General features: G+C 33.9%; 1 non-coding gene across 1 annotated transcript; it reads right to left on the bottom strand.

The window, feature by feature from the left end:
- Positions 1–2693: 2693 nt before the first annotated feature.
- LOC124538117 lies at positions 2694–2841 on the bottom strand. The gene has a single exon (XR_006966964.1). It is a non-coding gene; the product is annotated as a U12 minor spliceosomal RNA (small nuclear RNA).
- Between the last annotated feature and the right edge of the window lie 12641 nt (positions 2842–15482).

The following is a 15482-nucleotide window of genomic DNA, read 5'->3' as shown; positions in this document are numbered from 1 at the left end:
TGTTATTTAATTATTGGAGCTAGATTTAGAAATACAGTATTACATTACAAAGTTTTCCACAGCACAATGTAAATTTATCCTTTCAAGGACAAGAAAAACGTTTCTAAACTATCACATATTTTTCGCATTTACGAAATAATTCACGTTCTTTCTGATGCTCGTGAATGTATGTATATACTAACAAATTCAAGAATTTTATGTTAGAAAAACCTACTAAACATTTTGAGATCCCATGTCTGTATTGAAGGCAAAAACTCAGGTTTTGAAAGCTTATTGCCAGCCACTAGACAATCAAATAGAGCCTACTTGAATAATTTGAGATTGAATACTCGACTGTAAGTTTACAGTCGAGTACTGTGATCTGAGCGAATACTGAACAAACTAAGTATCAATACACGTTTTAATAGCTATGATTTTTTTTTATTTAACACAAAAAATACAGTGTAAAATCTGAGAAATGAATCCAAATGATATGCAATTTGTTAAATTGAAACCGTAATATGGAAATTAATCGCTGGCTCAATTTCAAGCGTATATCCGCTCGTTCAATGGCCCGATGTGTAAACCGCAAATTTAATCCCCAAAGGGCCAGTCAACTGAACACACACAAAATAACACAATTCCACAACGCGACTACTTCCGACGGTTCTTTGTTAAATATTTAAATTAATTACATATTTATTAACGCTTTATTTTACATAATAGCATTTCGCATGTGATTTATATACAACGCGATTTCTTCAATGGACTTTATATAATTTTGGTGAGATCTAAGAAAATATTTTAGGAAATTCACTGAGAAGATTAGTAGGAGATGAAAATTGGAATGGGAGTTGTTAGATTAGGAGATATACTCGTAGATATTAATCTTCATGCTTCTGGTTACGAGGAAAAAATGTTTAAGCATTAAAAATCTTACCTTAAGGGTATGAAATTATGGATCTAACGATAGTGATAGTATTAATAGTTTGATGCGAAGCGTGGTTTCTGAGCCCTCTGGGTGCACCTGTGGACTTAATTTGAAGAAACTTCTCCTGCGCCCAATTATATTAGGAAGACAATATATAATCAAATGAATAGTATTTATGTCTAAATAATTTTGTTACATTAGTTATTAACCTTTGCTAATAGCTCCCTACTCGCTCCCAAGTGTGAGATTACTACAAGACCTTTGATTAATCATGTCTAGAAAAAGTAATTCGAAGTTTGGAGAGCATCAAGCGTAGCTTAGCGTAGATATCGTTAGAGTACAAACTATCTAGATAGATTAAAGATTAAATTGCCGAAAAATTCAGAACCGTAACGTACTGGTCACAATTAACCGCGTTAATTTTCATACAATTACAAACAATCGAAGTGAAAGTGAAAAACCTAACCTAACACTACCGAAAGATTACGAACTATAGATAAATTGTACGTTTCATTGTAAGTTGAATCGCCATTCAAAATCTTTTGAAATTATATAATGTCGCGACGTAGAATCTTATGTATACGTATTTACAATTTTACGGTGACATAATATAATTACACATTAAAAAATTATAAACATATCAAAGATTATTATAATATTATGTAATTGTATGTGGAAATCGACCGGTATTCCTACTTACATAAACATGACGTTAAAAATGCAACACACATGGGTCTCTAGAGCTTATCTATGCCCCGGACGCCATATTTAATTGACAATAGACAATTGTATCGCATTCTTGCAAAATCATTGCGTAATTATTTGCAGCGTATAGTTTGATAGCGTAGTTTACCGAGCTAGTGTAGTAACTATAAATTTGTTTATATGAATTATCTGTATATAGTATAGTATGGTAGCTTCACTTAATTGTTAAATGACAATTCAAAAGTGCTTGTAAAAGCCCACTTGAATAAAGTATACTTTAACTTTGATTTATACGAATTTATTCGATCAATCTTGTTATAATGATTACCTAAGTACTTTAATTATAATTGCACTTGCAAAATGTTGTAAATACATTTACTTGGTGGTAGAGCTTTGTGCAAGCCCGTCTGGGTAGGTACCACCACTTATTCTACCGCCAAATAACAGTACTCAGTATTGTTGTTTTCCGGTTTTAAGGGTGAGTGAGCTAGTGTAACTACAGGCACAAGGGAAATGACATCTTAGTTCCCAAGGTTGGTGGCACATTGACGATGTAAGGAATTGTAATATTTCTTACAGCGTCATTGTTTATGGGTGATGGTGACCTCTTACCATTAGGTGGCCCATATACGCGAACGCCAAACTTTATCAAAAAAAAAAAAATTGCCATTTATTATGGCGATCGATTAAACAGTAATTTTTTTTTAAAGAATAGTTATATTAATGTTGATTTTTCAAGGCATTGCAGATAGGTTGAAGTTATGTAGCTCTATAACATTCCTGCGTTCAATTACAGTTTAATATATGTTGAAGACGATTATTTTTATTTTTTTTAAGTGTTTATACCTATGTCGTACGTAGTTATTAATCGTATTTGACTAAGTAATAAATAGTTTAATTAGTATCAAGACATATATAATAAGATTAAACAGTTTTGTAATGGTAATTTTTTTAATCAAATACTCAACATACAATCACCATAATCAATTTGGACATTGTAAACTGTAAAAAATGTAATATATACCTATCGACTTCGTTATATTCGTAATTAAGTAATAATGATCAATTAATTTTATCAAGGGCAGATCGCTTCACCCGAATCGCGTGCAAAGTAGGCCCGCGACTCCAGGGGACGACCTGTACCCTACAAAAATACATTCGCCCAATAGGACATAGCCTAGAGTTACCAAGGCCCAATAATTTCCTTACTCAATAGATTGAGGCACGAAGAACGCACCGCAACTCATTTGCTATATAGTTCGAGGAAAACAGAACCATAGCGCGATGCAGAAAAGGGTACAACGCCATCTAGTGACGGATTTAGTAAACATTAAAATTGCTTATGGTATAGTTGTAAATGTTTAATGAGGTTATTTTCCTCGGGGAAATAAGTTAATAATGATAGAATGAATTCATAATTAAAGAATGTTGGTCAATTATGTCTGTACTAATTGAGTTATTTGTTAATAGAGTCGTTTATTGTGAATAGAACTAGAGGCTAAATTCGGCTCGAAAAAACGTTTTATAAAATGTTATATTTTTAAAGAAAATATAGTATTTAATTATCTTTTAAATAATGGATTTAAATGACGAAAAGATTTGTTTGTATATATATTAAGCTCAATAGGAGAGCATAGAGCCTTGTTAGCTGAGTGGCTAGAAATACGACCGCTGAACGGAGGTCCTGGATTCGAAACCCAAGTCTAAAAAGTTTCTGAATTTTTTGAGAGAAGAGAGAGATAGAGAATTGGAACTATTTCAATATACGAGAGTGTTCCCGTGCCATAGAAAATCAATGGACAATTTTCTTATATGTGCAGAAAAGCAATACTTAATTAAGTCTAAACGTAATATTTTGTTATGTAAAAAATCGGTTTGACGTCTAGGGTATGATCCCAACATCGTATTAAGGCTGAGTCCGCACTGTGTATTCCCATTGGTTGGGAAAATCCCAGCGTAAGTCCTCACAGCGCTACGTCAAAATTATATCAACCGAAGTTTGTTTAACTAGGCAAACTTTAAAACGGAAGCGTTTGATAACGAGTGTAACAGTAATGCAAATATAATACGCGGCTCCCACAGTGTCAGCGTTGAGCGGAGACACGTCAGCTTACTAACGAAAATTGTTCGCTGAAATGTTTAATCTTACATATTCTGGTAATTGGATATACAGAAATTTTGGAAGGACGGACGAAGCGCTGGAGATTTTCGGAGCAATTTTTGTCAAAAATAAATAAAAACAAAAAGGAAATTGTAGGTCTGAATATGCTCTACACGTTGTTAGAGATATTTCGATAATTATTTATTTATTTTATTTGGTTCTTCAACAATGTGCACACTGTTTATAATAATAAAATATAACAAAATTAACATTCTATTCTAAGTGTCACAATTACTTAAAGAAGAACACAGCATGCACTAAAAAAAACAATCAACATCTTAACCTAATTAGAAAATTGTTTCAATCTTAATTAAAAGGAAGTAAAAAAAAAACTATGTAATAAATATATATATGGGACAGGATTTATCAACTTAGACTTCATTTTTGTTGCCCAGTACGATATTTTTCATGGACGCAATGGACGTAACATTTAGATCGACACTGTGTTGATATTCATCATAAGCATCATACATTTGTGACATTGGACTTTGTAGTTTAAGATTTGTGTGATGCTTTGGTTTATTTATAGGTTGGTTTAGTTATAGTTTTATTATGACAAAAAATAAAATATGAAACGAAAATTGTTTGCAAAATTTTTTACTTTTTGATCGAAATCTCGATAACAATGCATGATACGCTAAACTGATAAAGACTTAATTGTAGAGCACAAAAAAACCAAAAAAAAGGTTCTCATAAAAATTTTCGAATATAATCGGATAGCCGAGTTTTTGTCGGGAACAAATTTTACCCCTTTTTTTAAGATGGCGGCCTTAGCGCCCCGGAAATCTTGGTCGAAAAACTCAAGTTAGGCTTTTGTAGGTATCCTTTACAAAATATTAGCTTGTTAATTTCATTTTAATTTTTGAATGTATATAATGACTGGACATTAAAAATTCTATATATAGGTAGTCGGAGTGTCATATAAGAGCAAAGATGGCACAGTGGTTAGAACGCGAGCATCTTAACCGATGGTTGTGGGTTCAAACCCAGGCAAGCACCGCTGTATTTTCATATGCTTAATTTGTATTTATAATTCATCTCCTGCTCGGCGATGAAGGAAAACATCGTGAGGAAACCTGCATGAGACATATTTCATAGAAATTCTGCCACATGTGTATTCCACCAACCCGCATTGGAACAGCGTGGTGGAATATGTTCCAAACCTTCTCCTCAAAGGGAGAGGAGGCCTTTAGCCCAGCAGTGGGAATTTACAGGCTGTTGTTGTTGTTGTTGTTTTATTACCAACTACAATTTGTTCTACTCGTACACTATTCATTACACCTTGCCCTGTTAGTCTATCTAGCTAAGCACAAGTTAGTCTATCTGGCACGGGATATGGGGTAACATGTATCCCGTGGTACCTCTTTCAAATCCTATTTCCGATATCAATGTCAGTGGTGATTAAGTTTTTATTAATTGAAGAAACGCTACAATCGCATATAAATCAGCAAAACATATAAAAATTATACGTCTTGTAACTTTTCAAGTATAAAATTATGACAAATAAAAACTAACATTTGTATTTATATATTTTGCTGTATTACGTACACTGACTATAATGTGACTAGTATATGAAAATCATTTGCTTTTTATTAAGACATACTTTTTGAGTGTATTTTCATTTTAGTATCATAATGAGATGGCTGGAATAAACACTCCTGATATACTCAGAAGTAAAGCTGGTCTAATAGTACCAGTTGTGATAGGGCTTATCAAGAAATCCGTTCGTAAACTTTGAGCACTACTGTTTGATAGGCTGATGGCGCGCGGCTTACATGGAACCGTCTTTCTGAATATTTCGTCAGAATCGAACAGAATCTTATACTACATATTAATTATTATGACGACCTCTGTGGTCGAGTGGTGTGTTCACCGGTTTTCATGGGTACGCCACTCTGAGGTCCCGGGTTCGATTCCCGGCCGAGTCGATGTAGATTACCGTTAGTTTTCTATGTTGTCTTGGGTCTGGGTGTTTGGGGTACCGTAGTTACTTCTGATTTCCATAACACAAGTGCTTCAGCTACTTACATTGGGATCAGAGTAATGTAAGTGATGTTGTCTCATATTTATATATTTACTTATATTTATTATTATTATTAATAATAATCAATATACGCGGACTGGCAAAGAAGCCATGGTGAATATTTAATAATCCCCATTGCTACCAAACTTGGGAATTAAAATGTTGTGTCCTTCAAGTCACCCTTAAAAATGGAATATAAAAATTTTTATTATTAAATAAAATGACACTTAAATAAAGGTATGATAGCTTGAAGTTTCAACTCATCGTTGATACATCGTTATACAACAGATGTAAAGAATGAGAAACATTACTCATAGCGCCAATTTATACGAGAATTGACGACCCCTTTCCCTAAGTCATCCAATTGACTGTAATAAACTAGTGGTAATCACATCGACTCGGCCAGGAATCGAACCCGGGACCTCAGAATGGCGTACCCATGAAAACCGGTGTACACACCACTCGACCATGGAGAATTATATAATTAGCTTCAATATTTGTTATTCATAATTAAACCTAATCTCAACAAGTTTACACAGTAGTCATACAGCTTTTTTACTTCACATGCTGTATCATCATAATTTTCATCATCATTACATTCACCAACAAATTCCCTTACCGCCGTCTGTCCCCATATATTGTTAGATCTTTAAAATTACACAACGGATTTTGATGCGGTTTCTTTTAATAGATAGAATAATTCGAGAGGAAGGTCTTTGTAAATAATACGTGGACTATATAGTAAAGAAAGACTGTCAATTTTAGAAGTTACTAATATGATGTCCTAAATAAACAAATTATGTAGTACATTTAGTATCAGCATTTTGCGAGGCCAGAGCGGGTCGCTCTAAAACTTTCAAGAATCAACAGATAAAATATTCAGTTCCATGTAAGCTGAGTATTAACGAAATTGAACCTCGATGAGTGTGGCCCGTATTGAGCGCGGTTTGGCATAGTTGACCAGCACTGATTAACCGCATTCATTTTGTAAAGACGTAAATATTTTTAAATGACAACTCCATTTGCAGGGTCCTCTTTAATCTATTGCTGACATTTTTAACTTTGCCGTTTAGTAAATTTATATCGTAGTAATAGAGAAAGCATATTATTGGATATAAGATTTTATAGATGATAAATAAGCGTGGAGTTAATACCTGTTGACTTTCAAGCAGTATATATTAATTTAAATAATTGTATTTAACTAACATGACTTTGTATTTTTTTCAATGTTAAAAAAGAGTAACTACTGAGTTACTTGCCGGTTCTTCTCGGTAGAATCTACTTTCCGAACCGGTGGTAGCTTCACTTAATTGTAAAATGACGATTCAAAAGTGCTTGTAAAAGCCTATTTGAATAAAGTTTATTTTGATTTGATTTGATTTGATTGGAGGCCCTGAGCATGCTAGGATAATGGGGCCCCCTATGACTATGACAGAACACTATTTTGTTAGTAAAGTAACTTTCATTAATCTTCAAATAAAGAATGCTTTATTGTAACGCCTAGATATTGATTTATTACTAGTAGAAAAATCAGAATTTTATTTTGAAAAGATACAGATATTGTTATTTGATCTGGGGCCCCCTATCGATCAAGGGGCCCTGGGTACTTGCCCAAAGTGCCCACTGTGAAAGAGGTGCCTGATTCTATGATATCACTTACAATTACATTTCTTTGTGGTAATGTATATAAGTTTTGACTCTTAAGATGTTTTCAGTTTAAGTAAACAGGACAAAGAAATTAACGTTTTAACTTCAAGGAATTTAAATTAATGGAAGGTGTCATTTTGTACCACCACTGAATTTTCATATGCTTAATTTGTGTTTATTATTCATCTCGTGCTCGGTGGTAATGGAAAACATCGCGAGGAAACCTGCATGTGACTAATTTTAACGAAATTCTGTCACATCCACCAACCCGTATTGGAATAGCTTGGTAAATGCTCCAAACCTTCTCCTTAAAGGGAAAAGAAGGCCTTAGGCTAACAGTGGGAAATTTACAGGGTGTAAAAGCAACACTGATAATAACACTCCCTATTATAATGGAATTACAATTCTATTTTTGTGCTTGTGTTTGTAAATATGTGTGTGTGTGTGTGTTAATTAGAAGCGTTTAAGGATTCCATAACATATATTTCTAAAGTAAGTAATTATGTATTAATGTAATTAACTTTCCATATAAACCGAGGCTTAATCAAACACAAAGAACTTACTGTGAGCCTTTTGAGGTGCTGTTGATTCAGCTGTCATCCTGATTAATCGGACAGTTGTAAATAGTTTTAATAGTTACTTTGATGATTTGACTTTTTTATTACTTAGTACTGGAAGGCATTAAGCGACAAACTTATAATAAGTTATCAACAGCACCCAAAATTAGAATTAATTATAAATAAAAAAACATGAGACAGCATCACATACATTACTCTGGCCCCAATGTAAGTAGCTGAAGCACTTGTGTTTTGGAAAACCAGAAGTAACGACGGTAACACAAACACCCAGACCCAAGACAACATAGAAAACTAATGATAATCTACATTGACTCGGCCGGGAATTGAACCCGGGACCTCGGAGTGGCGTACCCATGTAAACCGATGTACACACCGCTCAACCACGGAGGTCGTAAAAGTATGTATCTGTAACATATATTATCTCAGAAGAAGTAAAGATAAAGTTTAGTTAATATAATCCATTCGATTTGCTAATATCTGTGCTCTATAGATGCAATATGTGTCAATACACCGCCATACAAAGTATAAAGGAATAAGCGTGGTAGAATTACTCTCGAAATGTTTAGTTACTGTAAGTAATCGAGTTGACTCAATCCTGAAAGATTCAAATCAATCAGTAACGCGTTTCTAAAACGTACTAAACAGCTGAAATAATCCCGTCGAAGGCTTAATTTTGATTAAATGGTAATATAAATAAAAGTCGTATAAAAACATATCAGGACATAATAACAGCATTAAACCAAAATAACAGCCTGTAAATCTTCCGATGCTTTGCTTTGGAATTTATGTTTAAGTTTTAGAGTTCGTCGTAGAATACTACGACGCGGAAGATAGGTAGTTGGCAAAATTTCATAGAAATTAGACTCATGTAAGTTCCTTACGATGTTTTCCTTCGCTGCAGCCACCGCGTAAAATTCTTTATTTGTCAGCCGATTGATTGTGGGACGATAGCTGCTCATAACAAAACAATTATGGTCTCATTTTAAAGAGTTCCAACAATAGATATGCAGAGAGATGAGTAACTTGCAGTTTATACTGAAATGTAATCAAAACAACACTTGTTTTGATTACATTTGATTACATTTGATTACTTTGACACTTCTAAAAAAATAATCTGAATGATCTGAAGTTAATTCTCTGAATTAGTTACTAGTTAGTTCTCTGAATTATCTTGAGCTTTTTATAATCTTCTTATTTCAATAACATTAAATCCTTAAATACATACGAATACGAATGAAAATTAGTTATTGTATGTAATTTTCTTAACTCTCATAATTAATATATACCTATACATTTATTTGTTATATTTTAGTATAAATTTTAAGTTTTATAAAACTATATAATAACGCCATTATATTCTTTCCAAAATAAACTTCAAGCCAATTTATATTTCAGACATAACGTCATCCAAAAACGTTATCGAAGGCAATCCCCACGTTTAAAACGCACTTATTATTTTGTCCCAAACCCCGTCATGCCCCATTAATCAAGAACTATACACCAAGAAACAGCCCCAGACCGTGTGAATAAAAATGATTTAACATTTAATTATGCCCCACGCGTGATTTAAGCCGCCAAGTTATTAATAACCCCCCTTTTATGGTGACACACGACCTTAAATAATAGAGAACAAAGGTTTCATTTTTTAATATATTATTATCATTTTAATAATTGTTTCGAATCTATAATAATAGTTCATTATAACAAGAACAAAATAAATAAATTAAAATAAAAGAAGACAATATTATATTTATCAAATTATGAGTAGATATAATTATTAATAAAATAATTAGTTGGATATCTGACATTCTTAGTTAAAGTACCTAGTATTAGTTTTAACTTGATAAAGAAATAACTATATTTGTCTAAATAATATATTATTTCTGTATTAATATTAAAAATATGAAAGTCTGTATCTGTTTCTCGCCATTCACGACCAAACCGCTGAAACGAATTTCATATTTTTTAAATGTTGGAAAAGAGTAACTACTGAGTTTCTTGCCGGTTCTTATCGGTAGAATCTACTTTCCGAACCGGTGGTAGCTTCACTTAATTGTATAATGACGAATCAAAAGTGCTTGTAAAAGCTTACTTGAATAAAGTTTATTTTGATTTTGATTGATAAAACATGGTATGAGGCAAAGTTAAAATCCAAGAAAGGACATATGCTATTTTTTTTTCCTGACACATGACAACCAATACCATAAAACGAGCGAAGCCGCGGGCGTCTACTAGCTATAGTTAAATTTATGATGAACTTTTAAATGTTCAGCGTCATATATAACTGTGTGTATCGCGTCAGATACAATCAGCGGGGCATTCATAGTGTAAAAAGTCAATATAGATAGCTCGTTTGTTTGTTCGGGCATAATTATTAAATACTATTTGATTCATACGACTTTCATTGGTTAGTCAATAATAAATGAGGTGTGTTTGTATGGTTTTACGTTAAAATCTGAAATGTATGATCACATTTCCCATATTACTAACAACGTTTTTTTGTTGTGGTATAGGGTGGCGGACGAGCATATGGGCCACTTGATGGTAAGTGGTCACCATCACCCATAGACAATGAAGCTGTAATAAATATTAACTATTCCTTACATCGTCAATGTGCCACCAACCTTGGGAACTAAGAAGTTATGTCCCTTGTGCATGTAGTTACACTGGCTCACTAACCATTCAAACCGGAACACAACCATACTGAGTACTGTTATTGGGCAGTAGAATAACTGATGAGTGGGTGGTACCTACCCAGACGGGCTTGCACAAAGCCCTACCACCAACGTTTAAATCTTACAGCAATTAGGAACCTAAGAAAGGATCGTGTATGTTGTAAGTCCAAACACTATCTGTGTATCTAAATCGCTTTTTATTTCTTAAAGCTATTTTATAATATTCACTAAAGACTATATGTAAAGTACTTAACGAATACGCTATATTATTCTTACGTCTGGTATACACGTTTATAATATGCAAGTAGTCGCCCCCGGATGTTGGTGGTCATGTGTCAGGCAAAGAAGGTAACTGTCCTTAATTGGAGTTCAAGTTTGCGTCATAACAAAGTTCATGAAATTCGCTTCAGCGGTTTGGTCGTGAGCTATAGACAGACAGACGTACTTTCACATTTAAAGGATTAATATACATACATAAATCTATGGAACGTAGTACATTTATTAAAAAAAAAACTTATTTAAATCGACACAGAAGACAAAGAATACGACAAAACAAACACTTTTATTTTTTTTCTCGCTGGAAAAACCCATTACGCGCTTCCCCCACGTAATGGAAAGTGGGGGGGGGGGGCGTGTGGGACTCCTCGAAGCCCTCAACACCGAGTGCGCCCAAGTACGCCGGGTTTACCCACTAAAAAACCAGCGGTACCCTCTCCGTCTTTCGATGGACGCCACGGGAACGCTTACGCATGCTAACGTGACGACATTAAAAACACTAGAAATAAATGTACAACAACAACAACATAACGAAAGAGCCCCATTGTTTTCACAAACAAACGCCACATCTGCCCCATAAAGATTATGTTACAGTAACAAATTTATCGAGTTAATTATCTATTTAAAAGTCAAGGAACGCCGTGGAACATCACTGTATATTATAGGAAGTCATTTATGTCATACCGATGTAATTAATGGCCTTAAAATGTAATATTTACAAGGGTTTTGTGATCTTCGTCGTATAAGTCTGTTTTTATAGATAATACGCCATTATTAGTTGTTTTATGAGCTTTTAATGTGTAATTATTTACGAGATGAATATGAAATATAAATCATGCATCGTAATTGTTAATTGCAGGTTTAAACCCGGGTAATCCCCAATGATTTTATTTGTGCTTAATTTGTACTTTTTTTTTCAGCCATGATTCGCCACGGGTAGGCTGGGAGTGGAGTTGGTGAAAAGAGGCTGAGTGACTGCTCTTCACCACAAGTCATATATTGCGCTCCATCCACGCTTGAACCGTTTTTTGAAGAAAGTTGACACATCGGTAAAAGCATTTCAGGACAAGCACGCCCTTCAGTAATGAAGCATACAAAAAGAAGAAGATATTGTATTTTATAATTCATGTAGTAGGCGATGAAATAAGTTACTTAAAAAATCTAAAAGATTATAGATTCTACCGAAAAAAACTGGTAAGAATATAAGTTATTAAACATCATAATCATCATCATCATCATCCTGCCCTTATTCCATTTTTTTGGGATCGGCGCAACATGTCTTCTCGTGTTAAACAAAAATCATAGTTTTTTTATCCCGCCTAGAAGTCAATAAAATACTAAGTATATGTTATATTATCTTGTTTAGGATAATATACGTTATTTGTTAAATTTTTATATATGTTTTAAAGATTTTATATAGATGCTACTAAATACTACACACACATATATATATTCAGGTTTATCCATAAGTTTATAGTAAGCTAACAACCTTAGCTCTTACTCCTTTTAATTAAGAAATACTGCGAAATAATGTAAAAAAAATCCTATTTGAATGTGGTGACCTTTGTAATTTAATACGAAAATATCGTAATTATTTGTTTTAGGAAGTTAGAAAAAGACCCCGTAACGTTAATTGCTTAGAAGACCCAACATTCTTAATTCGACCCTGCGTATAATCTTACTTTTTATGTTATTGGACGACCAAATGTGTCGCCTAATGGTAAGTGGTCACCATCAACCTTAGACATAGGCGCTGTAAGATTATTAACCATTCTTTATATCACCAATGCACCACCAATCTAAAGAGCTAAGATATTACGTCCTGTTGTTACACTGACTCACTGAAACCGAAATACAAAAATACATTTAATTGCTGTTTGAAGGTAGAATATGAGAGGATGCTACCTACTGAAACGGGCCTTCACAAGGCACAAATACCAAGCAAAATAACAACTAAGAACCTAGTATAACACCTATATTGTTAGACAATTTTACATGTCAAACCTAAGAATAGTGTTTAAAATATTTTTACGGATTAAATTGTTAAAGTAAACTGTAATACCATATCATTATCATTACATACTATAAAACAAAGTCGCTCATCGCTGTCTGTGTCTATGTATGCTTAGATCTTTAAAATTACGCAACGGATTTTGATGCGGTTACTTTTAATAGAAAGACTGATTCGAGAGGAAGGTTTTTGTATATAATACATGGACAATATAGTAAATAAACACTGATAATTTTAGAAGTTTCTAATGTAAGTACCCGTGTGAAGCCGATGCGGCTTGCTAGTTGTATTATACGTGTAACAAAAATAGTCATAATTCTCGTATAGCTAGTAGTACACATAAAGTCTGGTTCAATAGTATAATGATAATTTAGATTAGAATATTCCCTTTATGTTAAACGTACACTTTGATGAAATATTAACCGTGCTCCACCAGGATCGCTGTGCTGACTATTGCTAGATTAGTTGCCATTTGCTTGGGACTTTGACGCACTAGTTTACTACTTTTTAATATATGTATATATATGCAAATATCACAAAACACAGTCGGGTCCATTTAAAATTATCTTCGAAAATAACAATTAAGTACAATAATAAGCCAAATTAATAATTAATTTATAGAAAATTAAAACGATTTCAAAATTAGAAACAACAAGTGAACTAAAAATTAAATATATATATGAAATTACTCAACCGATTTTAATGAAACTTACACATTTTAAGTTGAAGTGTATTTAACTTAAATTAGAAAAGATCATCTCAATACGGCTTTTAGTTTAAGAGAAATTAAGAACAATTTAAGAAGTTTGTTAAAAGGTATACTCGTACCTACGCTAAAGTCAATTATAAATTTAAAAAAAAACAATATACAGACGAATTGATAACCTCTTCCTTTTTGAAGTCGGTTGAAAAGTATATAATCGATTAAAATTTTCTTCTCTCAGAAATTTATTTTCTTTTTTTCTTAAGTTGAGCTAGAGTTGTTTTTCTTTTAATGCAATCCTTCACTAGTCGAAGAACATTCTTGAATAAGTAATCCCATCAAAAACATAAATGTAAAATGAGAGCCAAGTTCAGTATTATTGAATATACCTTGGGTGTTGATTTCAACAACAAAAGAAATGAGATCTAAATGGGTGCCAAGTTCAATAGTCCTTCCCCAAATTTATTTATATGTAAATAAAATATAATTTCTTCCTTACTATGCTATTTAGAATAATGTCGTTTAAGGTCTGACTTGGCTAGTTCTCACAAATTAAGCACGAAAAAAATAAATAATACGACTGTAGAAGTCGTTCGAAGTCGTTCTTAAATAAGTAAAGTAACAGCCTGTAAATTTCCCACTGCTGAGATATAAGGCCTCCTCTTCCATTAAGGAGAGGGTTTGGAACATATTCCACCACGCTGTTCCAATGCGATGGCGGAATGCACATGGCAGAATTTCGATGAAATTAGACACTGCTGGTTTCCTCACTATGTTTTCCTTCACCGCCGAGCACGAGATGAATTATAAACACAAATTAAGCACATACATATATATAGTGGTGCTTACCTGAGTTTGAACGCTCAATCATCGGTTAAGACGCGTTCTAACCACTGGACCATCTCAGCTCCCATATAAATAAATATAAATATAATAGATCCCTTAAATGAGTAATATCTTAAAATACAAATCTAAGCAGGCTAACAATACCGAAGTTTTAAATTCCCCGCATGGATTGCAGGTTGAACTCGGAACCATTCCCGATCGCACTACAAAACTTCAATGCTAGTTTTTCTTGTGAATAAACACGAAAACATGCCATTAACTTTGCAGTTTCGTTAACATTAGCTGTGCTCCGAGGCACGGCGCACTGCGGTTAGCAGGCATAGGGATGTGCGTGATCACAAGAAATTTATATCGATGTCGATTTTTTATATATTCTTTAACACATTCAATGTAATGTTGTGTAAGTACCATGTGTCACCCTTTTTTTGTATAATGAGGAGGAAATGCGTTAACGCATGCCGCCCGGTCGGGGGACCGGGACGGGTATGTGGGTCTCAACCGGAGCCATAAGGGCCCCGTGCCAGGGCCTAATGCCCTGTCCTACCCACTAAAACCATCCTCGGGTTTCCACCATGTCGCTGAGTGGCGAGGGAATGGGATCCCCCAGGGCATGCAACCGCGACCCCAACAGCGGCAGGCGCCGTGAGGCGGCTAAATGACAAAAGTGGAAAGCGCGCCTAGTGCGCGCCTGCAGGGTACACCACGAGGAGTTGACTGACATACAACCTATGTGTCATCCTAGCGGTGCAGCTAAGAAAACATATTCTCTGTTATGTGGAGGCCGTAACATCTATCTTATATATTGTAGGAAAGTGATAAATATATTTGGATGATGTATATTGAAAACTTAATGCTAAGGTGTACCTTTTTTAATACGGGGTCTCTTTGTTAACGTAAATTAGAGAAGAAATAAAATTCGGTCACATCACATCCAGTTTTAATTTCTT

Source organism: Vanessa cardui, chromosome 19 (genome assembly GCF_905220365.1).
Source record: "Vanessa cardui chromosome 19, ilVanCard2.1, whole genome shotgun sequence".
Classification (NCBI taxonomy): domain Eukaryota; kingdom Metazoa; phylum Arthropoda; class Insecta; order Lepidoptera; family Nymphalidae; genus Vanessa; species Vanessa cardui.
This window is presented reverse-complemented; position numbering and strand designations above follow the sequence as displayed.